Genomic DNA, 25,088 nt, shown 5'->3' on the forward strand with positions numbered 1-25,088 from the left:
TGCTTATGATTCAACAAGTTCTTGGCCTCTGGTCTTCCAGCATCAGACCTCTGGACTTCCCTGTAGAGTTGCCAACTTCCAGGTCGGGCCTGGAGATCTCCGGGAATTACAATTGATCTCTAGACAAGGATCAGTTCCCCAGAGTAAATGGCTGCTTTGGAGGTGGGGCCCGGTGGCATTATACCCTGTTGATGTCCCTCCCCTCCCCAAAACTTGCCCTTTCCAGGTTTCACTTCCCAAATCTCCAGGATTTTCCAAATCTAAAACTGGCAACTCTATTTCCCTGTGATCTCTACTCTTGGCTTATCTTGTCTTTTGGCTTTTGATCTTTGGGCTTATCCATGACATTATTCGCAGTTCTGCCTTGACTCTGCCTAGTTCCCATCTGTGAGCTCAGTCCTAATAGCAGGTGATGCTTTTATGAGTGGGATATGAGGAAGTGTAACTTCTCTTTACATGGGTTCTATGGGGCTTAGAAAGCAACTTTCACAAAATTTTAAGAAACAACTTTTTTTCTTTTAAACTTTTTAACAATTAATAAAATACAACTTTAACAAAAAATTAACTTTTAAGTACAACCATACAAAAAAACCTCCAAATCAACAATGTCCTTGAAAAAGCATCCAAGAAGCATTGATGTGTCCTCTCTCATCCATTTGAAGCAGCTGTACCCCAGGCTTCAGGCTTCTGGTTGGGAATTATAGCCCTTATTCAAGGTGATAAGAGCTTATAATTTATTAAGATCCCTGCAAACAGCCTCCTCCTCAGCAGCCTGCCTCTAGCTTCTGACTCCACCCCACTGGGCTAAACCAATTAACCTCACAGGGGTTACAGTGAAGTTCTGCCTATGTATCTCACATGTCCACTCTGATCTGGTCCACATCCACTCTATCCACTAGGCAATGCCAGCCCTAGATTTTGTTCATCCCAGTTTCCAAGTCAGATCTAAAGGAGGGTACCACCAAAACAAAGCAAAAAATGCTTTGCCTGTTAACTAGAATCCCCATGTGAAATTAACCAACTTAGAGCTATTACCCCCGAGGAAAGCATTTTTTCAACACACAATGGGCTGTGCATTTGAACTAAGAAATGCTCCTGCAGGCGGCCAGTTCTCTTTTCAGTTTTCCCTTCCAGCTCTCGATTCAATTCATTTCCCTGCCTTTTTGCTAAGCAAAAAGCATCCAAGCAGGCCACTGCGGCTGCAGCTTCCGTGTTATTTTTCCCTGTTATTAATGACCCTATTAGCATTCATTTAAAGGCTATTCATTTCTGTAGCTGAAAGGAAGGAAGGACACTTTCTGACAAGAATTAAGGAGCAATGTTTTCTCTTGATGGCACTTAAAAAAGTTCCATGGCCGGAAAGCAGAGCTGCCTGCAGGTACTGGGGCCCCCTTCAAAACTGGCACGCACAGCTAATGAAAAAACAGCTCTCTGTCCATCAAGAAAGTGGTTATCTCCCAGGCTTTCCAATCCAGGATCTTTTCACCTTCAGTTTGACAAACCCCAGAGAGATTCATTCAAGACTAGCACAGAAGGAAGGAGGGTTAGATTCGCAATACACTTTCAACCGGAGACCTTTTAGAGTGGCTTTTGTTTATTTTTTATTTGGGTGTTACAGCATTTGGACATTAGAGGGGGTTGTGGTTCATCTCTGGTGGTGGAGAGTGCCTTTCGTTAGAAAGTCCGATGTTTTGGTGTGACAAGCATCTTCACTGGGACTTTACTAACATTGGACTTTCTAAGCAAGATTGTATATGAATTTGATATTGTGATCGTACATGAATTTTTGGAGTTGTAAATTGTTGCGTGAGTTGCACTGTGCACTTTAGAAGGTATTGACGGCGAGCCTATGGCTCTTTAATTAAAGAAAGATACAATTGGATATCATTGCACGGTGCACTTTAAGTTCTTGATTGTTTCCGCGGTTTGTTACTGCTTGTGACGCACCACTTGGAGGCTGGCAACCCCAAGCAGAATGCAAGTGGCAGTTTCACACATGCATGTTCTCACGCAGCCTGATCAGAGTTCTGGCTCCTCCCTCCACACACACACAGACCTGTCTCACTGCTTGTCTCTCTGCAGCCGCTTGTATAAAGTGACCAAATCAATCTGTGAGCAAATGATCAAACGCAAACATTTGATGCTCACTGCAGTCTCACTCAGAGGATGCTGCACATGAATCTGTCTTATCCCTTGGTACATCAAGGTCAATATTGCCTTCTCTGACTGCTAGCAGCTCTCCAAGGAGTCAAGGAAAGATCTTTCACATCACTTCCTACCTGAGCCTGAACTGAACCTGGCCAGAGTTGAACCTGGAACTTTCGGCATGCCAAACAAACGTTTAACCACTGAGCCACATCCCTGCACTGAATGCCACTGCATTTTCATGCAGCCTTGTTAGAGGCGTAGTACCTCTCCGCCATCATTTAATTACCTGATCTGACCATCTATGACCATGTGGGGGAGAATCGATTTTACCCACTGTACAGAGGCAAAAGAGCCCGCCAATGAAACTCCATTATCACAGCTATTGCACATGCGCAATAGCTGTTGGACAGCAGCAAAGTGACCAGATCTGAGGCTTGATTTGTAGGTGATCATGGCTGTTGAACATGCAAGTTCGCCTACCACACAGCAAAATCCATGGTATCCCCGAGGCTGATGAATTAGGGCCAGAATGGCCACCCAATACTGAAGACTTCAAAGAACCTAAGGCTATTTTACAGAAATGCAAAACATGGCTCAGGAGTCCTGTTACTTTGGACTTCCAAAAATACTAATGGATTATAGAGCATCCTCCTGGAAAACACCACAACAGTTGAAGCCTTTACAATCTGATGAGGTGGAAAGAGAATACCTTATAATGTATATGCCTGATGCATAACAACGTGTTTGAAAATATAGGGCCCAATTTTCCATTGGCATGGATTGCTTTTAAAGTTGAGAAACGTCATGTACTCGGTACTTACCTTCCCAAAAGCAGAAAACGTTTCTAAACTGTAATGGAGAAAGTAATTATAAAGGAGCCCATTTTAATTTTCTTGTGCTTCTGTGGTATGAAGATTAAGCATTACTGGTTAACGGCAATTACAACTGTAAGAGAAAATTACAGGATATTTTCTGCTGTTACAATCCTTGCATATTTTATAAGGCTATTTTATTTTTAAAACAATAAAAATAAAGGACATGGCAGCCATTAATTTAACAACCTCAGTGAAATCAAAGGTGGCACTGCATAGCAAAATCTACCCAGGAGGATTTCTGGGGACCAATTGGCCCATCACTGTTGCTAGTAGGAACAGAATAAATTCAAACAAGCAATTTTATGTATAATTACCACTTCTATTTGCAGGGTTTATACAGGGTAAAGTATTCAGCTTCTAAGAGCAGAATTCAGATCTTCTTTTATAGCAGCAACAAATGACTTATTCAGGCCATTAGATCCATCTGGACATTTAAACCAGCCCTCTTTCCAAGGAGAGCAAATTCAGTTTTGTTGTCTGTTACAGGTGTGTAATTTTACAGAGTGCTTGTGGCTTTAATTGGGCAGCAGTTAAGATATATTATAGCCAACATGCATACAGAAATCCCTTATGTTGTGAAGTGTTCTTGCGTGCCCCTTCTGAGCGTCCCTCTACATGAGACGCCTCGGCACGTGTTCGTCAAGTGTAGGGAGATGCAATTTTAGCCGGGAAGCACAGTTTAAAAAGACAGAGCTGACAGAGATCGCTCCTCAGAAGGTTTGTTAATTTCATCTTCGCCTCCCTGAAGGCTCTGTCAATTTTACCTCTCCTGTCTAAAACTGTGTGGGATTGCAACCAGAGGGCTGCGAGGAATGGAAACGGGCTGGAGCTGCCTTCCAGAGCCAGGCTTGGACCTGGAGAGGTTATAAGGGGCTGAAGTTTCCCTTCTGGAATTTCACAGCCCCTTCACACAACTCCAGTGTATAGCTAAGTCTTTGCCTTGCAGTCAGCTCTGTCTTTTTAAACTACCCTTCCCAGCTAACATTGCATTTCCCGGCATGTGTTCTTCACATGTCAGATGTAGAGATGGGCATGAACAGAAAAAAACTCCCAAACATGATGTTCATTGCCATCCATGAACAGGGACTCACGAACAACCATGAACATGGCCCTGTTCACGAACATGTTCGTGGTTGGCTGTTCGTGGGGGCCAGCAGGCTCTCCTCCAGCCATCATCCAAGTCAAGATCCCTACTGCACCACTCCCAGAAACGCTACCTGAACAGGCAGCAGGAAAGGTACCAATAATAAATAATAGCTTGACCCCAGAGCCTGGCAGCAGCCCTGGAACTTGAAGGGGTAGATCCCTATCCCACCACACACAAAGAAAATTCAAGCTCCAATGCACTCTATCAAAATGCCAACGGAAACTGTCTCTCCCTCTCCACTGTCTGCAAAACCAGAGCCTCCCTTGTAACAAATTTGGAGCTCCACACTTGGAAGGAAGACCTGCCTATCAAGCTAAATTGGGCTTAGATTGGAGTTTCCAGGGCAACAGCAGGAGTTCAGGCAGAGTTCAGACAATCCCTGCTTAAGTTGCCAAGGGAATTGATTGCAGGTTCCAGACTGTCTGGCTTGACAAACAGCAACGAACGAGGCTTGCAACGACCACCTGTTCGTTTAGAATGGGGCCTCACGAACAGCTTGTTCACAAACAGCAGGGCCCTTTCCACACTACTTACTTGCTTCCGGGACATGGCAAAACGTAGCGCAAAACCCGCAGAAGATAGCGTCTTCTCGCGAGAGTTTTGTGCGATGTCGTGCAAAACTCACGTGACATTGCGCAAAACTCTCGTGAGAAGACACTATCTTCTGTGGTTTTTGCATTACGTTTCACAATGTCCCGGAAGCAAGTAAGTAGTGTGAAAAGGGCCCAAGACTGGGCTGTTCGTGGCTTTTTTTTGTTCGCATTGCTGTTCGTGTCCATCTCTAGTCAGACATCTCCTGTAGACAGACTCCGACTTACCTTCATTTAGAGGCGGCAGAGAACCCAGCAGGTGAATCATGTTAACAAATGGGATCGTGCCAGAAAGGGACTCACTGCGAATCTCTGAAATGATTAAGCCCACTTTCGGACTCTACAAGACAATCACTGAACCATGACATCATTCAGTCATAGGTACTTTTAAACCTGTAAATGCCACTGCTGGAGCCATCTGATAACAAAGACGGTTGCAGAATCATTTTGAAAGAGAAGGATATTCATCCAAACAAAGACAGAGTCATTTCCCACCGCATAGGAGACTAATCTCAGTTCCCCCCATTGCTTAAATGGGAGGGAGGAGCGTATACCTCATTTCCTCCAAATATTCACCATCCCAAAACTTTTTCTTGAATTGATAACAAATGCACAGATTTCTGGAATGGCTTGGCTGAGTTAGAATGTAGCATTTCAGCATCTGGCGTGGATTATTTCTGCCTTCTATAAATGTGCTAGGAAGCTACGAAACATCCTTAAACCAAACAGAGATATATTTCTTTTTGTGCTCTGGATCCCATGTTCATCAGGCTGCCTGAAGTTAAAAGGTAGCCATAAAAGGGGCAATAAAAAAAGAAATGACAGCTTTTCTTTGCTTTAATGAAGGTTACCATTTGGGGAAGAGAGAGAGAACACACAGACATATACAAATGGTGGCAGAAGGTGCCATCAAGTTGCAGCCAACTTATGGTGAAAGTGAGTCCCATTAGGGATTTCACGGCAAGAGATGTTCAGAAGCAGTTTGCCATTGCCTGCCTCTGCTAAGCGACCCTGGACTTTCTTGTTGGTCTCCCACGCAATTACTAACCAGGGTCAACTCTGCTGAGCTTCTGAGAGCTGATGAGAGCAGGCTAGCCATCCAGGTCAGGGCATACACACACACACACACACACACACACAAAGGGGGGAAAGAGGGACACACACACAGAGATCAAGATGGGTGGCCGTGTTAGTCTGTCTGTAGCAGTGAAGAAGAGCAAGAGTCCAGTAGCACCTATAAGACTAACAAAATATGTGGTAGGGTGTGAGCTTTCGTGAGTCACAGCTCACTTCTTCAGTTATTCAGAAGTGGTTTGCCATTGCCTGCCTCTGAAGAAGTGAGCTCTGACTCACGAAAGCTCACACCCTACCACATATTTTGTTAGTCTTATAGGTGCTACTGGACTCTTGCTTTTTTGTACTGCTACAGAGAGAGAGAGAGAGAGAGAGAGAGAGACCGACTAACCGACTGACTGACCAACCCATCTGAGTTGCAGACCACAGGTGGTTAAACTCTGCTCACCGTGAGGCAGACGATGCCAAATGCAAAAAAAAAAGAAAAAGAAAAAGCAGAAGAAATTCCAGTGTAATGTCAAAGCCATTTGATTTTAGGTATATCCAATTACAGGCCCTCGAGCCTTTATTTGATTGCATGTATTTTTGCCTCGACCAAACAAAGCTCACTGAGCTTTAAAAAAATGCAAATAAAAATTAAACAAGAACGTTGAAATGGGTTTGCAGAGGGGATTCATGCATACACCTGGCTCCAGCCATGAGGTTGCCAGGTCCCCTTATCCTCGTGGTGGGAGGAGAAGGGGCCCGGCCCAATTCGGCCTGTTTGGGGTTCAAATTGGCCCACTGCAAAGTGTGGGAGCACTCTCGGGGCAGTGCGATGACATCATTCCCAGGAAGTGATGTCATCGAGCCAACCCCATTCCCGTGCCTTTTCTCCCTGCTGGCCTTTCCTGTTTTCTCCTGCTGTGAAAGTGAGCAGATTGAGAACCAAGCTACAAGTGACGCCTGACACAGGTTGGACACTTGTCAGCTTCCCTCATGTTTTGATGGGAAATGTAGGCATCCTGGTTTTACAGCTTGGCTCTCCATTACAGCTGCAAGACCAGGATGCCTACATTTCCCATCAAAACATGAGGGAAGCTGACAAGTGTTCAGCCTGTGTCAGGCGTCACTTGTAGCTTGGCTCTGGGGGAGAGCTGGTAGGAACAGGAAGTTGTCAGTGGGCAGTTTGGCAAGCCTAATTTAGTTCTCAGGGTCAAACAGAAGGGACGTCAAAAGATTCATGAGAGTGCCAGCGCAGTTTAGTTAGTGTTGGACTAGGATCTCAGAGGCCTGAGTTCAAATTCCAGCTCTTGTTTTGAAGCTCACTAGGTGACCTTTGGCCTGTCACTCTAGTCTCTTTTTTATTTATAACCCACCTCACAGGGCTGTTAAGCTAAATGGGGGGGGCACCCTGAGCTCCACAGGGAAATGGAAGAGTAGAAATGTCATAGACTAGATAACAACAACAACATTTGATTTATATAGCGTCCTTCAGGACAATGCCCACTCAGAGCAGTTTACAAAGTATGTTATTGTTATCCCCACAACAATAACTACCCTGTGAGGTGGGTGGGGCTGAGAGAGCTCTGAGAGAGCTGTGACTAGCCCAAGGTCACCCAGCTGGCTTCAAGTGGAGGAGTGAGGAATCAAACCCGGTTCTCCAGATTAGAGTCCTGCGCTCTTAACCACTACACCAAACTGGATCTCTAGGGAATTTTTATGGTATTTTTATTATTTTAACTTCATTTTTACCCCACCTTCCTCCTCAGCGGGACCCAAAGCAGCTTATATCATTCTCTTCTTGTCCATTTTAGACATGCCTCCTGCCCCCCATTCAGTTTAGCGTGCCAGAGAACAGTGGGTTTAATAACAGTGGATCATTTTTCCACCATCTAAAATCCACTACTAGCCACTGTTTGGTCCAGAGAGGGGCAGATGTGGCAGGAAACACAATGAGAGAGGAAGGGTTTAACCCCCTGCCCCAAGTCAAAATCAGGGGCTGGCCTACCCAGTTGCTGTTTAGCAAAAGAAGACCAGTGGTCATTCAGTCAAAGATCTTCCAAAGGTTTGTCTGGTTTCGCCCTTGTTCAGTGGGTCCACCTCCATTGTCAGTGGTGCTTTAGTACCAACAAAGAGACAAAATTTACAGGGGATAAGAAGGAGGGTCTCTGATGTTCCTTGAGGAGCTTACAATCTAAGATCTGATCGAAGGGAGTCAGCAAAGGTTTGGATAAACAAGGAGCCAGAATATGCATTCCTTCCTGCTACTTACGGGAGGGCTGAACCACTGCAAATTGCAAGCGGATCCACTCTGTACACAAAGAAATTCTCTCCATATACAAAATTGTGGCTAATCGTAAGCAGCAATCCACAATTTTGTTGTGATGTGTTCTTTCTCATCATGAACTCTCACATTACCAAGCATAAAGAAGCGCTCTTCTAATTCTAACATTTCATAAATGGAACCCATCTTAGCAATAAATCTCTTCCTGATTCCATTTTAAAGACATACTAAACCAATTATCCTTTTCAGCAACCACTCAAGCTTTCTTAAACGAGTCCACTGTATTAGTTGTCCCGTTTTAGCTATTTCAAGTTTAGCAGCCACTGACAGATTCTCCACAAGATACTTCCTAATTTCATACCAACATTCCTTGAATGCTTACTACAATCTCACTCTAGCCTGGAAGATGGCTTCATATCTTGACCCGGCTGACCTGGCCACTTGGATCCATGCTATGGTAACATCAAGGCTTGACTATTGTAATGCACTATACATAGGTCTCCCATCTAAGCTAACTAGGAGGTTCCAATTAGTGAAAAATGCTGCAGCTCGACTGTTATCAGGAGCAAGCAGGAGCATGAACATCACTCCCATCCTGCAGTCGCTCCATTGGCTACCCATCAGTTACCATGCTCAGTTCAAGGTATTAGTTATTACATACAAAGCTCTTCATGGCTTTGGTCCAGCATACCTACAAGACAGCCTCCCTCCCTATATTCCTCCATGGCAGCTTCGCTTATCTGAACAGGGTCTCCTGGAGGTGCCAGGCTGCACACAGGTGAAGTCAGCAGCAGCCCGTACACGGGCTTTCTCTGTGGTGGCCCCTATCCTGTGGAATGACCTGCCTGAAGAGCCCCCACTGTCCTGGCTTTTCATAAACGATGCAAAACCGAATTATTCAAAAAGGCTTTTTACTCAAATGAGAGGGCTGTATTGTAGGGAAGATGCTTCACTAATGAGTTAGGGACCAGAGACTTCATCACTATATTGCCTTACATATTATCTGCTGCTTTAAATATGTACTCCTATGTACCACCAGTGCTCCATGTTGTCTAATGTTAGTCCTAGAATTGATTATGTTCTGCTTCAGTATTTTTTCCTACTCTGTATTGGATTCTTGCTAATACTATGTCTTTTAAACCTGCATCAATTTACCCTATGCTCTTGCTTATGAAATGTCCTTGATACGGTATTGAAATGTACTTGATACTGATTGTACTAATCTCGTACTGTGTAATCCACCTCGAGTCTCAGTGAGAAAGGCAAACTATAAATGACATAAATAAATAAATAAAAAATAAATAATCCAGCATTTTATGAAAGGTTCAGCACCCCACCCCCAGAGTCCTGAGTTCAATTTTTTAAAATAAACATTTCTAGCCTTTCAGGTTGCAAGCTTGAACTTGAAAGTATGTGGACGCTGCAGATGCCAAAGGAGTTTTTTCCGGGTCTTATATAACTTTGACTTTTTCCTTCATGAGAAAAGCAGGCTCGCAGTGCCGTGCTATACTTTAAATTCTGCAAAAGAAGCCAGTTTCTACACCTTCCAGATGCTGCATTTCTTGGCACAAGCTTTTTTGTGTAGAGTTCACACTGTCACAATTGTGATATCGTTCGGAAGAGGAGATTTGCGCAAGTCCATCTGTTCCTGCATGCTCTTTCCAGCAATATCTGATGCTCCCTAGAAGTCCACAAGCAGGCCATTTAAGTCCTTTGCTTTTGATCTCCAGCGTCTGATATTCGCCCTAGCCTGAGTAGCCCAGGCAAGTCCGAACTCATCCGATCTCAGAAGCTAAGTAGGACTGGCCTTGTTTAGTAATCGGATGGGAAACCTCCAAAGAAGACCAGGGTTGCTATGCAGAGCCAGGCAATGGCAGAACCACCTCTCTTAGTCTCTTGCCTTGAAAAACTCAGCAGGGGTTGCCATAGGTCAGCTATGACTTGATGGCACTTTCCACCACCACCTGATGGCCAGAGAGAGAGACTGCCTATGAACACAGAGGTTCCATCACCAATACCTATCGACCAATCTGACCTACATGCAGGGGTCATTTCGTAGAAAAAGAGCTGGAGGAACTCATTAGCATAGCTCATTAGCATAACTCATTAGCATATGCCACGCCCCTTGCCATCACTGGAAGTGTGCCATTGGCATAGCTGATTTGCATATGCCACACCCCCTGACATCACCTATCCTGGCTGTTTTGGACCCAATCCTGGCCATTTAGGGCAAAAATTGGGCCCAAAATGGCAAAAAGGGGCTGAAAATGGCTGAAAAGGGGCCCAAAATGGTCAGGATCGGGCTGCTGCTGAGTGGGAGAGTGATCCTCCACCCATCAGAGGCCCAATCTGGGCCATTTCGGCCCCAATCCAGGCTGAAACGGGCCCAAAATGGCTAAGAGCCAGGTGGGTGGGGCCACCTGACATGTGACCTCTTTGGGGAACTACCGGAACTGCGTTCCTGCACGTTCCCCCTCAAAATGAGCCCTGCCTACACGAGTATATTAAGCTACAAGCTCAAGACAGGTAGCAGCGTTTGTCTGTAGCAGCAGAAAGAGCAAGAGTCCAGTAGCACCTATAAGGCTAACAAAATTTGTGGTAGGGTATGAGCTTTCATGAACCAGAGCTCACTTCTTCAGATATTAAGCTGCCTAATACTACTGGTTCACCTAGCTCAATATGGTCGCCTGTGTTTGGGGGTGGCTCTCCAGTGTCTTAGGCAAAGGAAGGTCTTGCTCAGTACTTGCAACCTGAGATCCCTTTTCTGGAGAAGACTGGGTCCCAACATGGAAACTTCTGCATGCAAAGCCAGTGGTCTATCACTGAGCTGTGAACCCTCCCTATAGAGTTCCATCACTCTCTGATAGAGCGACTGATCTGTACGCAGAAGGTTCAGTGTTCAGTCTTGTCACCTCCAGTTAGAGGATTCTGGATATAAAGTGTTGGGGGAAAACTGTTCTTTGGAGAAACACGGCCAATCAGAATAGACAACACTAACTTAGATGGGCCAATGAGCTGACTTGTTATAAGGCAGATCCGTATGTTTGTAAGTAGTCCAATCTATCTGGCTTTAAAAAAAAAACACAACATGATTTTGTATCTAAATCCCTGCTTCCACAACAGGTGATCTGAAACCTGCAACTGTCAGTTATACAACTAGGATCTAGTTGGCCATGCATATAGCTAAGTATATATCCCAAAACTTGGGTGGGCGTTCGACATACCAGACTCTTCTTGAAATCTACGGTTGCAAAGTTCCTGAGATAGGAAAACAGAGAAAAAAGCAATGGTCAGACTTTTTGTTTTTCCATTCCCTTTTGTTTCTCCTTTTCCCTCTATGGTTTATTTTGCCCATATTCTATGGCATGTGTCTTCGACTTAAAATTGAAGAATTTCTAAAACTGATTTTGGAAGTTGCCCATGACGTATGGACTGCATCTTGGGACTCCCCCTCCCCTGCTTAAAGGTTACAAATGAGTAGTGCACAAAGCAACGTGAAATCTTGATGCAATTTCACACTCCTCTTTACATGCGAATTTAACTAGTGTCCACGTGCACTGGAGTGCAGTTGTAACCTGTATTTGTTTACTTTATAGCTGCTTTTCTAGCTGAGTCTCAAGACAAATTACAAAATTTTAAAAAACAATCATACAGCATGAGACATCCAGTAAATAATGTAGTAGGACCAGAATGGCTGAATTAGAAGAACTTGCAAACTATGCAGGTTACAGAATAAAGAAAGGGGGGAACCTGTAAGTGACAAATGTGTGTGCTTGTACAGCGGTGTGGAAATAAAATATTTATTTATTTATTTACGTCATGTATAGCCCACCTTTCTCACTAAGAGCCAAGCTACAAGTGAGGAATTACACTTGCCTGGCAAGTGAACAGACTCACATGTATTCTTGCCATTCACTTGTGCTCCACTTGATCAAGTGGAGAGCAAGTGAATGGCAAGTGAACAGGGAGGAATACACGTGAGTCTGTTCACTTGTCAGGCAAGCATAATTCCTCACTTGTAGCTTGGCTCTAAGACTAAAAAGAAGTAGAATCTGCAGACAAATGCCTACCCAGAAGTTTCCTCCCCGCACTAATTTTGTAAAGATTGAAGCAGTCCTTACAACCCTGGAAGATGCTGGCCAGCAAAATACAATAGAGCGTAGTAGGATAGGCTACCCTCCCCTTCTGCAAAATGGGCTGCCAACAAAAGTTGGATTTATCTCGGGCAATTCTTGATTCCTACCATAAAGAGACAATCCAAAGACTGTATTTAAAATAATTACTGATATTTTTTAAAAAAAAACAGTAAAACCTAAGGATGTCGTTTTATTAAGCTGTTAGATTTTTATCCCATTTTTCATTGCCATATATGGCCATTTTATCTTCACAACATTGCTCACAACAACCCTATTAAATGAATTCAAGACAGAATGGTTGAAACAGATACAAGCACGCTCCACGGCAGAGCAGGGCTGCCAACCCCAACTATGTGTGGCCTAGAATTCTACCAGATTTACAACTGACCTCCAGACTACAGAGATCAGTTCCACTGGAGGAAATGGACACTTTGAAGGGGAGACTCTATGGTATACCACGGAGTTGAGGAGAAATGGAAATCCTAGAGTGACACCACATACTCGCTGAGCTCCCCAAACTCCGCCCTCCCTAAGCACCTCACCAAGTCTCCAGGAATTCCCAAGGCAGAGTTAGCAACCCTACAGCAGAGTAGTGATTTGAACCTGGATTTCCTCCGGTTCCTCAGCACTCTAAACTCTACATCACACTGGCTCTCTGCAGCTGCTCAATCTCATTCATTTGTAACCATGGACATAAAAAGGCCAGGCAGGAAATGGAATAAAACATAAAACCCAAACCTCATATGCTATATTTCTGAAGATAATCAGATTTCTCCAGATCACCCCCCTGCGGATAAGAGCATTGCAGCTAACAAGGCGCTGCAGAGAAAACAATTTATGCCTCCACAACGAGAATCATTATATCAAAGCCAGATAAGTTTCAGTCTCCATTTTCAGTGCTGCCTCTTATCAGCCTCCAGATAAGGAGTCTCTTATCAGACTCTTGTTCACCAGCCTTTTAAAAGGGGGATTAAACAGATTCATGGAGGATAGTGGCTACGAGCCATGCTGACTAAAAGGAACATTCACATTCCGAAGCAATAAACCAGTGCCGGGACGCAACATCAGGGGAAGGCCCACCTCCATGCACAGTTGTTGGCCCTCCGGGTTGACCACTATGTGAATTGTCACAATGTCCCTTTCACGTAAGTATCGATCATCTGTTGATTTCAATAATTGTCTCTTTGATATGTTTTTCTGTTTTTAGGCAGGATTGCTGCTGACATCCAACGATGGGTGAGTATGCTCCAGGAAGAAAAATTCCCAACTCCTGGGCAGTTGGCAGTATGCTCCAGGAGGAAAAATTCCCAAATCTCCTGGGCAGTTGGCAGTATACTCCAGGAGGAAAAATTCCCAACTCCTGGGCAGTTGGCAGTATGCTCCAGGAGGAAAAATTCCCAAATCTCTTGGGCAGTTGGCAGTATACTCCAGGAGGAAAAATTCCCAAATCTCCTGGGCAGTTGGCAGTATGCTCCAGGAGGAAAAATTCCCAAATCTCCTGGGCAGTTGGCAATATGCTCCAGGAAAAAATTCCCAAATCTTTTGGGCAGTTGGCAGTATGCTCCAGGAGGAAAAATTCCCAAATCTCCTGGGCAGTTGGCAATATGCTCCAGGAGGAAAAATTCCCAAATCTCCTGGGCAGTTGGCAGTATACTCCAGGAGGAAAAATTCCCAAATCTCCTGGGCAGTTGGCAGTATGCTCCTGGAGGAAAAATTCCCAAATCTTTTGGGCAGAAGATTGATTACCTGAAGACTGATACTTACCTGAAAGGGACATTGTGATGTTGTGACAATTGACCAATAATGCGATTTCTCCAAAGGCTCTGCTTGTGATATGAACAAACCATTGCTCAATTGTAGTAGAAGGATATTACATCATTACATATATTTTGACCAAAATATTGCTATACTTGGTTTGACCTATACGTTGTATTTATTTATACTGAGACAATCTTCATTATTGTATTAGTGGTCTCTTAGGAATGTCCTCCTTTGTTCAGTGTGTATTGGGGACCACTTTTCCTCATTGTTATTATACTTGGCCACTATGTGAGACAGGATCCTGGACACAACGGACCACAGGGCTCTTCTTATATACCTGCGCAGCTCAAAAATAATTATCCAAGTCTCAACAGAGTCCTGCTAACATAAGGACTTTCGTCTCTTATGTCTTGAAATAAAAGTATCAAGTAATTAACAGCTGGAAGTGAAACTATCAGGTAATTAAAAGCTGCCCTTAGATACAAGAACTGCAGCCTGGCTGCTTGAGGAGCTGGCAAAGCCTGGGGACACAGGACGGCTTCCTTCACACAACATTTTCACCCCTTCTTCCACATGCAATCAGTGGAGGTGATACCGTTGCTTGCCTGCTTCTCACCAATAGTAAATGTTTCTAGAGTGCCCTGTGGCAGATACGGATTTCCGTTTCAGAACCTTGAATTTAAGCTAAGGTGTCAAACTGGGGCTTGTGTCTGTTGATCACATCTGTTGGGAGGAGGTCAGGGAATAGCGATGAAAATGTATTTTTGTGGACGAAATGCACAGAGACACATTGCCGCCCAAGTTCCTAAGAGCACTGGATGCTGCGCCTCTTGACAGTCCCATTAAGAGGTATGTGCTGGGAGAAGGAGACAATTGAAGTCTTATCATTAATTATCAGCCCTGTGGCACAGAGCAGTAAGCTGCAGCACTACAGCCCAAACTCTGCTCATGATGACCTGAGTTCGATCCTGGCGGAAGCCGGGTTCATTCAGGTAGCCTGCTCAAGGTTGACTCAGCCTTCCATCCTTCTGAGGGTTAGTAAAATGAGTACCCAGTTTCCTGGGGATAGTGTAGATGACTGGGGAAGGCAATGGCAAACCACCCCATAAAAAGTCTGCCAAGAAAACGTTGTGATGCAACGTCTTCCATGGGTCAGTAATGACTTGGTGCTTGCACAGGGCACTACCTACCATTAATTATCAGATTTCTAGAGCAGCTTTCTTCCAAGGAACTACTTCTCCCCTCTTCTTATACTCCATATACTATCTGATGCTCAGAACAATCCTGTGAGGGATGGAGACAGGAAGAGAGAGACTAGTCCAGGGGAGCCCAGAAAGCTTCATGGCTGAGTGTGGATCTATACCTGCGACCAATGGATCTACATCTGCAAAATTTGGACCAATGTTCCAGGACTGATTCAAGGTGCCCCACTAAGTTTCATGGCTGAGTGTGGATCTGAATCTGGAGCCAACTGGTCCAAGATTTGGACCAATGTTCAAAGACTGGTCCAAGTTGGCCCAGGATGCTTCATAGCTGAGTGTGGATCTACACCTGGGACCAATGGTCCGGGACCCATGGACCAAGAGTTGGAGCAATGTTCCAAGACTGGTCCAGGAAACTTCATGGCTGAATGTGGATCTAAACCGAGGGCCAATGGTCCAAGACAAATGGTCCAGGAGTTGGACCAATGTTTCAAGACTGGTTGAAGGTGGCCCAGGAAGCTTCATGGCTGAGTGTGGATCTGCATCTGGGCCCAATGGTCCAAGACCAATGGACCAACATTTGGACCAATGTTCAAAGACTGGTCCAGGAAGCTTCGTGGTTGAGTGTGGACCTGAACCAGGGGCCAATGTCCAAGACGATTGGTCCAAAAGTTGGACCAATGTTCTAAGACTGGTTGAAGGTGGCCCAGAAAGCTTCATGGCTGAGTGCAGATCTACACCTATAACAAAGATAGCCAGTTTACAAATGAAAGGCAGAAATAGGACTTATCTCAGCAAATTTGTGCTTTATTTCAGCAAATGTCTTATTCTTCTTTCTGAGATAATAGGTAATAATAGATTTGTACCAATGTTCCAAGACTGGTCCAAAGTGGCCAAGGAAACTTCACGGCTGAGTGTGGCTCTGAACTGGGGCCACTGCTCAAATCTCTACGCAGCCAGTAAGTAAGTTTCCTGGGTCACCCTGGGCCAGCCCCTCTCTTGCAATATAACCTACCTCACAGGGTGGTTGTGAGTATATGACAGAAGAGGGGAGAAATGTGTGCACAGTTTCAAGGTCCTTGGAAGAAAGGTAGGATAAAAAGGTAATAGTTAATTCGGTGGGCACTGACTGAGGTAATCCAATAACCTGTTAGTGCTGTCTGAAGACAGATGACCACAGAACCAGGTGTACGAGAACTGATCGAGAGCAGGATTTGCATGGGGGAGTTCTGGGACACAGGGCTGGCTTCCAACCATTCACCACGAGTAGCTCACCAAATCTTTTGTAGCAGCCTATAGGAAACAAATCAGATCCCCAGAAGGACTGCATTTAGTGTTGCTAGAGCCTCACTAGGAGACGGTGCCTATTTTTTAAAAAAATGTGCCAAGCCACTGAGTGAAAGGGAAAACAGTCCAGCGTCAGTCTTTTTACCCATCTGCCTTCTCCATCTGTGGCACAGCAAAATTAGTCCTGAAAAATCTTAGATGAATGGTGCAGGAGGTCTGTCCAGGGCCGGATCGACAGGGGGGCAGGGGGGGTAGTCTGCCCCTGGCACTGCCAAGGAGGGGGCGCCGGGTGCAGATACCAGCCCCAGAAGCGCGGGGGCGGCAGGACAGGGGGCACGCTTGCCGCACGCCCCATCCTGCGGGGCAGGCGAAAGACAGCACGGGGGGCTGGGAGGCCACCTGCACCATTTGCCTGCCCCGCAGGATAGGGGGCGCACAGCAAGCCGGCCGCCCAGCCCCCCGCACTGCCTTTCGCCTGCCCCGCAGGACAGGGGACGGCGGCTTGCCGCGCGCCCCCTGTCCTGCGGGGAAGGCGAATGGCGCAGGTGACCTCCCAGCCACTCGCACTGCTGCCGCCAGCTCCGCAGTGCACCGGGACAGCTGGCTTGCCGTGGGGCGGCTCGCGCTGCCCTGCATGATGACATCATAGAAGTGACATCATCACACAGTGCAGGGAGCGCACACGAGTGACCAGTCTTCGGTTGCCCTGGGTGCTGGCAACCGTAGATCCGACCCTGGGTCTGTCCACTGCAGCCTAGCTGCAAACATGACTCCTGCAACGGTTATCCTAGCCCACTGCTGGCCCCTTCCCTGCCATCGCTAGCGGACCCTAATTCTGCACCAAAACAAAAACAGAAGGAGGTGAAAAGAGAAGATCAATGGAAGATCAGAGTGGAATGCACAGCTTGTTCAGTGCATTTAAAGGTGAGCATTATCTCCAGCTTGGGATTTGGCAATCCCATGCACACCGCTTGCCATATTGAATCAGTCTTCATAAGGAGCAAATGCAAGCAACCTTCACGTGGCAGCTGTTTGTTTATGAGCACCATGCGCTCTCTTCATGCACTCTGTCCCAGCCTATTTCACACAGCTGTTCCAAGGATCCGTGGGGAAAGTAACCGAAGAACTTTCATACTGAAGTCCCACCGAACCAGTAACCGACATGTCGTCTATGAACAGCCGCAGCAGGTTCGGCATAAATAATTCTAGCCAAGGTTCACCAAGTCTCAACTGGCAGGCAGAGTAGAGGTTTATGACTCAGCAAAGGCCATATCGAAATGATGAATGGAGTGTATGTGACGCAGATATGCTAGAACAGCCCTACCGGATCTGGCCAACGGCCCTGTAATTGAATTAAAAACTCTGCATTGTACATCTCCCCTTATATTGCCTTTTCAAAACGCATCAAACGGAGCAATTCGGAGAGAAGTCCTAACTCATTAAAAGCAATTAGGAGTTTAGCCAACAAGCTGGACAGAAGCCACATGGCCGTTTCATGTTACATAAGCAAGCATTTTACTATCAGCAGAAACCATAGAGGAGCAGACACATTCGTCAGCGCTGCCAGCTTTCTTGTGGCTGGAACTAAATCAAACTTGGCAGCTCAGCTGGAGAAAGACTTCAGCAACACGTTCTATTCAGTCCTCCATTTCTCAGTCATACTCAAACACATTGTGCATTGAGGACGCCTGTCGGCCACGAGTTTGAACAGAGGGCCGCCAAAGATGGAATGGAACAGCCACCGCTAGAGACACAAAATTTCCAGAAGTTGCTAAGTTGCCAAGAGATGATGATGGAGCTTAGAGGAGAAACAGAAAGACTGAAATATACTCATGTTTTTTCCCTATAAAACCGAAATGTATGCCACTGTTTTAACAACATAAAACGCATAGTTAATTAATTACTTATCCTATAACACTGTACTATTTGGCTTGGCATATTTAGGGAATTTAAAAACATAAATGCCTAACAGCTCAAGCCTCAACAGAATTATACTCTCCTAAATCCACTGACTTCAATGTAACTCCACTTAAGTATTGTTAATTTTCTGTAAGAAAATCTGCAAATACGCCTAATACTTGAGTGAGAAAGAGATGGGCGGGGGAGCATTGCACATTGCTACATTCTGTGCGACCTCAGCACATTTTAGTTTTTTGTTGACTGCAAGGTGGTGAAAGTTGAAATGAGAAAACCAATTTTGCAGTGAACAAATGGAAGTATATTATTTGGACAGAAACCAGCATTCCATGCTGTTGCGAGAGGACTGCCAAGCGAAATGTTACAATCTTGAAAACAATGCTGTAATAATAGATTATTATCAAACATACTACAGCCTATTCACTATAGCTAGAACTGTTTACATCTAAATAATAAAAATGCCTTTGAAAATAGGTTGTATACATCTACACTATACACAGAGAGCCAGTGTTGTGTAGTGGTTCATAATGTCAGACTTGGAGTCAAAAGACTCCGGTTCGAATCCCCTCTACCATGAAAGTTCACTGGATGACGTTGGGCCAGCCACACTCTCTTGGCCTAACCTACTTCACAGCATTGTTGGGAGGATAAAATGGAGTAGAGGGAAATGATGTAAGCCGCTTTGGGTCTCCACTGGGAGAAAGGAAGGGGACAAAAGAAGTAAATAAAATAAACATAGGAATTCTCCTTAACAAGTGTGCTGGTGATGGGGAGTGCTCTCAAGTCAAAGGGCCAAGCGACAAGTGACGAATGACACTTGCCTGGCAAGTGAACAGACTCACGTGTATTCCTCCCTGTTCACTTGCCATTCACTTGTGCTCCGCTTGATCAAGTGGTACGCAAGTGAATGGCAAGTGAACAGGGAGGAATACACTTGAGTCTATTCACTTGCCAGGCAAGTGTCATTCGTCACTTGTAGCTTGGCCCAAAGTTGACTTATAGCAACCCCTGGTAGGGTTTTCATGGCAAGAGACTTAGAGCCAAGCTACAAGTGACAAATGACATTTGAACGGCAAGTGAACAGACCGTGATCAAGTGGAGCACAAGTGGAGCACAAGTGAGCAGGGAGGAATACATGCGAGTCTGTTCACTTGCCATTCAAGTGTCATTCATCACTTGTAGCTTGGCCCTAAGAGAGGTGGTTTGCCGTTGCCTGCCTCTGCAACCTTTGTTGGAGGTCTCCCATCCAATTACTAACCAAGGCCAACCCTGCTTAGCTTCTAGATCTCAAAAGGTCAGGCTCACTTGGGCTAAGTCAGGGCAACTAGTAGGGTACTTACATAAATTTTATCACACTGTATGTTTTTAATAAGTAATACCTTGTCTTAAAAAGCATTTCCCTTATTCCAAAAGTGAAAATATTTCATAGGCAGGCTATTTTTCAGTAATTCCCCTGGAAAACTTGCATAGGCAAGCTATTTTTCGGTAATCCCCCTGGAAAACTTTTCTCCCCCAATTTTTTTCAGTTTTTTCCTGGGCCTTCCCCTGTTTAGCTGCCACCAAGCAAAATACCGCCAACCCCATGCTGACAAACAGTTGCTCCCTCAACACAAGTTGTCCTACCTCTAAGTTAGTTACATTTGGGTCAGATTTGACCCAAGAGCAGCCAGCTGCAGATTCGTAAAATAAAAGGAGATTCATATACCCACAGCAAGGTCTTTAATACTAAGGCTCATTGAGAGAGACTTTTTTTTTTTAGTGGAACATTTAAGGAAGTGATTTTTAAAAAATTACACACACACATTAATTGTCAGTTACACACATGCATTGGAGCGGTCACCCCAAAATACCCTGCCTATGAAATATTACAACGCAATCCTACGCATGTTTACTTAGAAGTAAATCCCATTTTAGTTAATGGAGCTTAGTCCCAGGTAAATGTGCACAGGGTTGCAGCCCAAATTAGGGTTGCCACCTCCAGGTGGTAGCTGGAGATCTCCCGGAATTAAAACTTATCTCCAGGCTATAGAGCTCAGTTCCCCTGGAGAAACTGGCTGCCTTGTGGGGGGGATGGTACGGCATTATATCCTGCTGAGGTCACTCCCCTCTTCAAACCCCGCCCCCTCCAGGCTCCACCCCCAAATTCTCCCGGAATTTTGCAACCTGAACCTGGCAACCTTAACCAAATTCCTGAAATAAGGAGTGCTGTAAGTCAACATTTAAATTACGCATACAGAATATATACATGTTATTTTGTACAAATACACACATACAAAAAAAAAATTGAGATAAGCTTAAACCACTACCTAGAGGAAGTTTTCTCCACTTAATATGGAATCTTCTATTCATGCCAGGAGGGTTCAGAGATTTAGGATGTAAGACTAGGATCTAGGAATACAATGAAGTTCACTGGGTGACCTTCAGCCAGATGCTTTTCCTCTAATCCTAACCTACCTCGCAAGATTGTTGTGAGGATAAATTGGGAAGGGAAAAGTATGCACACCACATTTAGCCCCTTGGGGAAAGGGTGGGATAAAACGTACTAGACAGCCTACTGCCATCGCTCGAATCTAAGACATTCAATCATTTTTTAATCCATTCCTTTGTCAAGAGGCACTCTCTTTAATATCTGACAGCTTGTTGTTCATTCAGCAAAGATGAAAGCCTTACTTCAAAGGCTCCCGTTGTGGTTTTTAATATTTTGCTTTAAACAAGGTCAAGCTCTTCAGCAAACCTCAGTGTATGCAGATCAAATGTGTTTACTAAAAGGTGGGGAGGGATACCATGCGTACTTCATTCAGTGGCTCTGTCTGAAAAGGAATCATGTACAAAGACCGTTTCCGAACACATACAGTCTTCTTGCGGACACTACATTAAACAAAGGTCTTGGCTCATAAATTAGATTGCCAGAACCAGTCATAAGCCAATATATTTTCCATTTGAAAAGTAAAGCTAGGCAGGGACGCAATGGATGTTTGGGAAACAGTACGTATGTGAACACTGCAGCACAAACTTTTGAGAAACTATACCCCACTTTAAGGTGATCTGCAAACAGTTGCCCTAAAGCTTCATTTCATTTCATTTCATTTCATTTCATTTCACCAAGCCTAGATTCTTTATTTCTAGCCATCTTGCAAAGGAGATTTTAACAAGGCAGAAGTAGAAGGCGGGGGGAAGGGATATCAACTTGCCATTGGTTCTGAGAGCAGGCAAAAGGCATGTCTGCTTATTATATCTGTAGAGTAATCCTAAACAGGTCTGCTCAGAATCCTACTGAAGTTTGTTCAATAGCCTTACTCCCAGGAAAGCGTGCTTAAGATTGCACTATAGGCTAGCAAGAGATCCATTTCCAGGAAGGAAGAGATTTGGGGCAAATGGGAGAGAGGGGAGCAATTTCAGTTGCCAAAGGCAAGATTCTTTTGTTCAAAATCCTTCCCTTGCAACTTTGGTCTTTCTCTGCTGCTTCCCTGTCCCTCCCCACAACTGCTAAAATTGATACACACACAAGTCTTGTTAAAGTCCAAAAGATTTTTTTTATGCCAAACCCATAGCCCATGAAAACTTAAGCATCAAAACACCTGTTCGCCTGTAAAGTGACACAAAAATGGTTTTTGTTGGAACAGATTAATGGTGCCATGTTAAAGAACTCTGAACCGTCCTGTTGCCTGTAATCTCCTTGGGGCAGACACCTGTCCTTACATAAAAGCCCATCGGTTGTGCTGGCAGCGGTCAGGGGGTGGTTGGCAGAAGCTAGTGGAATGATGAATGTAAATCACCCCTGGACAGAGCTCAGGGGATTTTGAGAAGGCGTATGTCAGTAGCCTATGCCAGGCTGTGTGGACAGGCTGGCCACCACCTCTGTTCCTGCAAAAGACGGCTGTATTTGTGCATGAAGACACAACTTTATGCACAATTAAACTCGGTGGAAATTACGTTTATGTACACATGCATCTGGCCGGGCTGCCCATGATGTTCACAGAGCTGGGGATGGAGGGATCGAAGCACCCATCCATGCCTAGAATGGTTTCCTTGACACTCAGCCTGTGATCCACTCCCTGTTTAAGCACCCGTGCTTTGCCAAAACCATTTTCCCCCAATTGGTGCCAACTGGATGGCTCCATGAGTCAAGGCTTAATATTTGGGGATCACAATCTCATTGAAGAAGGGAGCTTTAACTCTCAAAAACTCATACCCTGGAGATCTAGTTGGTCTTCAAGGAGCTACTGGACCCGAATCTTGAACCTCACGAATGGTCTCTTTGGTTCTCCAGGCTGAATAGAACCCCATGGTTCCCCAGCACAAGAATTTGAAAATGATTTGCCTGCCGCAAGAGATCCATTAAACAAGTTTAAGCAAAAAACATCTTTACCTTGCTCCTTATCCCCCTTTAAGAAGAGTATGTAATTGGAGCCCCGTGTTGTCGGGCTTACTCCGGAGTAAACGTGAAGAGAACTGGGCTGCCAATGGGAGCCCACTTCACCTCGCCTGTTAACCGATGCCAGATCTCAGCGCCGAGCCCTCGGAAAGAAGGCGAGAGCTCTCTGTGCATGCGCAGAGTGCCAGTTTTGCCGTCCTCGGCACGCATCGGGGAATGGAAAAAAAGGGCTGTCGGTCTTCCGAAGGAGCTTTTAGCCCCAGCACTTTTGAGAAAATCAAGGGGGGAGATGAGGAAACATTGGGGTGAGGGGAGGGTTGCCAACCTCCAGGTGGCTGGGACCTGGGGCTCTCCAGACTGCAGAGATCAGTTCCCCGGGAGAAAATGGCAGCTCTGGAGGGTGGGCTCTACGCCACTGCAACCCCCCCTGCCCTCCCCGCCCCCAGAGCTACCGCCAAGTCTCCCGGAATTTCCCAAACCGGAGTTGGCAACCCCCCGAGCCTCCTTGGAGCCCGGCACTGCAGCCTCCCGTCGCGGTTCCGAGCTGCCCATAAAGCTGCCCAGACCCTCCGCCCGTCCCCACTTACCGATTCAGGGCAGCGCTGTCGGAGGCAGAAGGGCTCGGGAGCGGAGGGCGCAGCGCTGCCGGCGAGGGGCCCGGCGCCACCCACCGCCCTCCGGCGGCCCCGGCTGCTCCACGTGCCGCATGGCCGCCTGCCCTCCTCTCCAGCCGGCTCGCTAAGCGCGCCTCCAACCAAGCGAGCGCTCCGCTCAGCGCGCTGCCCGCCCGGGCATTTGAGCGGCGGGCGACGAGGGGCGGGTCGGGAGCGCGCAGCCTCCGCACCCGGCCGCCGCCGCCACGCCCTCCCCGGGCCCGGAGCCCGGCCGCTTCCCTGACGCGCTCCAAGCTCTTTTGCAAAAGGACGGAAGTCAGCAGTCCTCATTGTCGTGGAGGGAAACGCGAGAGCCTGGTAGGATTGCCAGCTCGGGGTGGGCTTCGTTCCTGGAGCTAAGGGGGCAGAGCCTGGGGAGGACAGAGCTTGGGGAGGCTAGAGGAATTACGCCGTGCCTTCCGCCCTCCGAGGAGCCGTTTCCTCCAGGGGAACTGGTCTCTGTATCATAGATTCATAGAATCACAGGGTTGGAAGGGGCCTGTAGGGTCATCTAGTCCAACCCCCTGCAAAATGCATGAAATTCCCAAGTACTCCGCCTACACACACACACACAGAGAGAGAGAGAGAGAGAGAGAGAGAGAGAGAGAGAGTGGCCTTTATTCCATGCTCTTACCCAATGCAGTTGAGATTCCAGGAGATCTCCAGGTCCCACCTGGAGGTTGGCAACTTTTCCTAAGGTACAGAGCCCAGGGAGGGGAGGGCAGAGCTTGAGAAGGCTAGGGGTGTGATGCCATGCGTTCCACCCTCCAAGGAAGCCATTTCCTCCAGGGGAAACTGAGCTCTGTATTTGTGATTCCAGTAGATCTCCAGGTCACACCTGGGGATTGGCAACTGTAGATCCTGCATGCCCTCCGTGGAGGCTTTACCCACATGGGCCAATCCTATAGGTGTTTACTCTGACCAATAGGGTTGCCAACTCTAGGTTGGGATATTCCTGGAGATTAGCGGGTGGTGCCTGGAGAGGGGAGGGACCCCAGTGTGGTATAATGCTATAGATGCCACCCTTTGATAGGGTTGCCAATGCCAGGGTGGGAAATGCCTGAAGATTTAGGGAGTTGGGGGAGAAACTTAAACATAGTATAATGCCATAGAGTCCATGCTCCAACTCAGTTTAGGGTTGCCAACTCTGGGTTGGGACATGCCTGGAAATCTGGAGGGCAGAGCCTGGGAAGGAGAGAGTTTGTGGAGGGGAGAGACCTCAGCAGAGACGTGATGTTGTGAAGTCCACCCCTCAAAGCAGCCATTTTCTCCAGGGGAACTGATCTCTGCTAGGGTTGCCAACCTCTCCCAGAATTACAACTGGTAATTAGGTATCAGTTCCCCTGGAGAAAATAACGGCTTTGGGGGGGGGGTGGACACTACGGCGTCACACCCTGCTAAACTCCCTGCCCTCCCCTCCCCAAACCTTGCTCTCCCCAGGCTTGACCCCTAAAATCTCCAGGAATTTCACAACCTGTAGCTGACTTTTCTGGAGATCAGATGTAATTTCAGGGGAGCGCCAAACTTCGCTTAGAGGTTTGCCTCCCTACATTTCCTCCAGGGGAACTGACCTCTGTAGTCTTGTGATCACTTGTAATTTCTGGAGGTCTCCACGCCCCACCTGGAAGTTGGCAACATGACATCCTGCAGGGAAAGT

The 25,088-nt window shown here is 46.2% G+C and overlaps 1 protein-coding gene across 1 annotated transcript in view; it reads right to left on the reverse strand.

Moving 5' to 3' along the window:
• Positions 1-23,515, reverse strand: part of NPFFR2 (neuropeptide FF receptor 2) — a 57,596-nt gene extending 34,081 nt beyond the window's left edge. The window contains exon 1 of the mRNA XM_054990264.1: positions 23,366-23,515. The gene's annotated coding sequence lies outside the window, so the exon portion shown is untranslated. The remainder of the gene's footprint in view (positions 1-23,365) is intronic.
• Between the last annotated feature and the right edge of the window lie 1,573 nt (positions 23,516-25,088).

This window comes from Eublepharis macularius, chromosome 10 (assembly GCF_028583425.1).
Source record: "Eublepharis macularius isolate TG4126 chromosome 10, MPM_Emac_v1.0, whole genome shotgun sequence".
Classification (NCBI taxonomy): domain Eukaryota; kingdom Metazoa; phylum Chordata; class Lepidosauria; order Squamata; family Eublepharidae; genus Eublepharis; species Eublepharis macularius.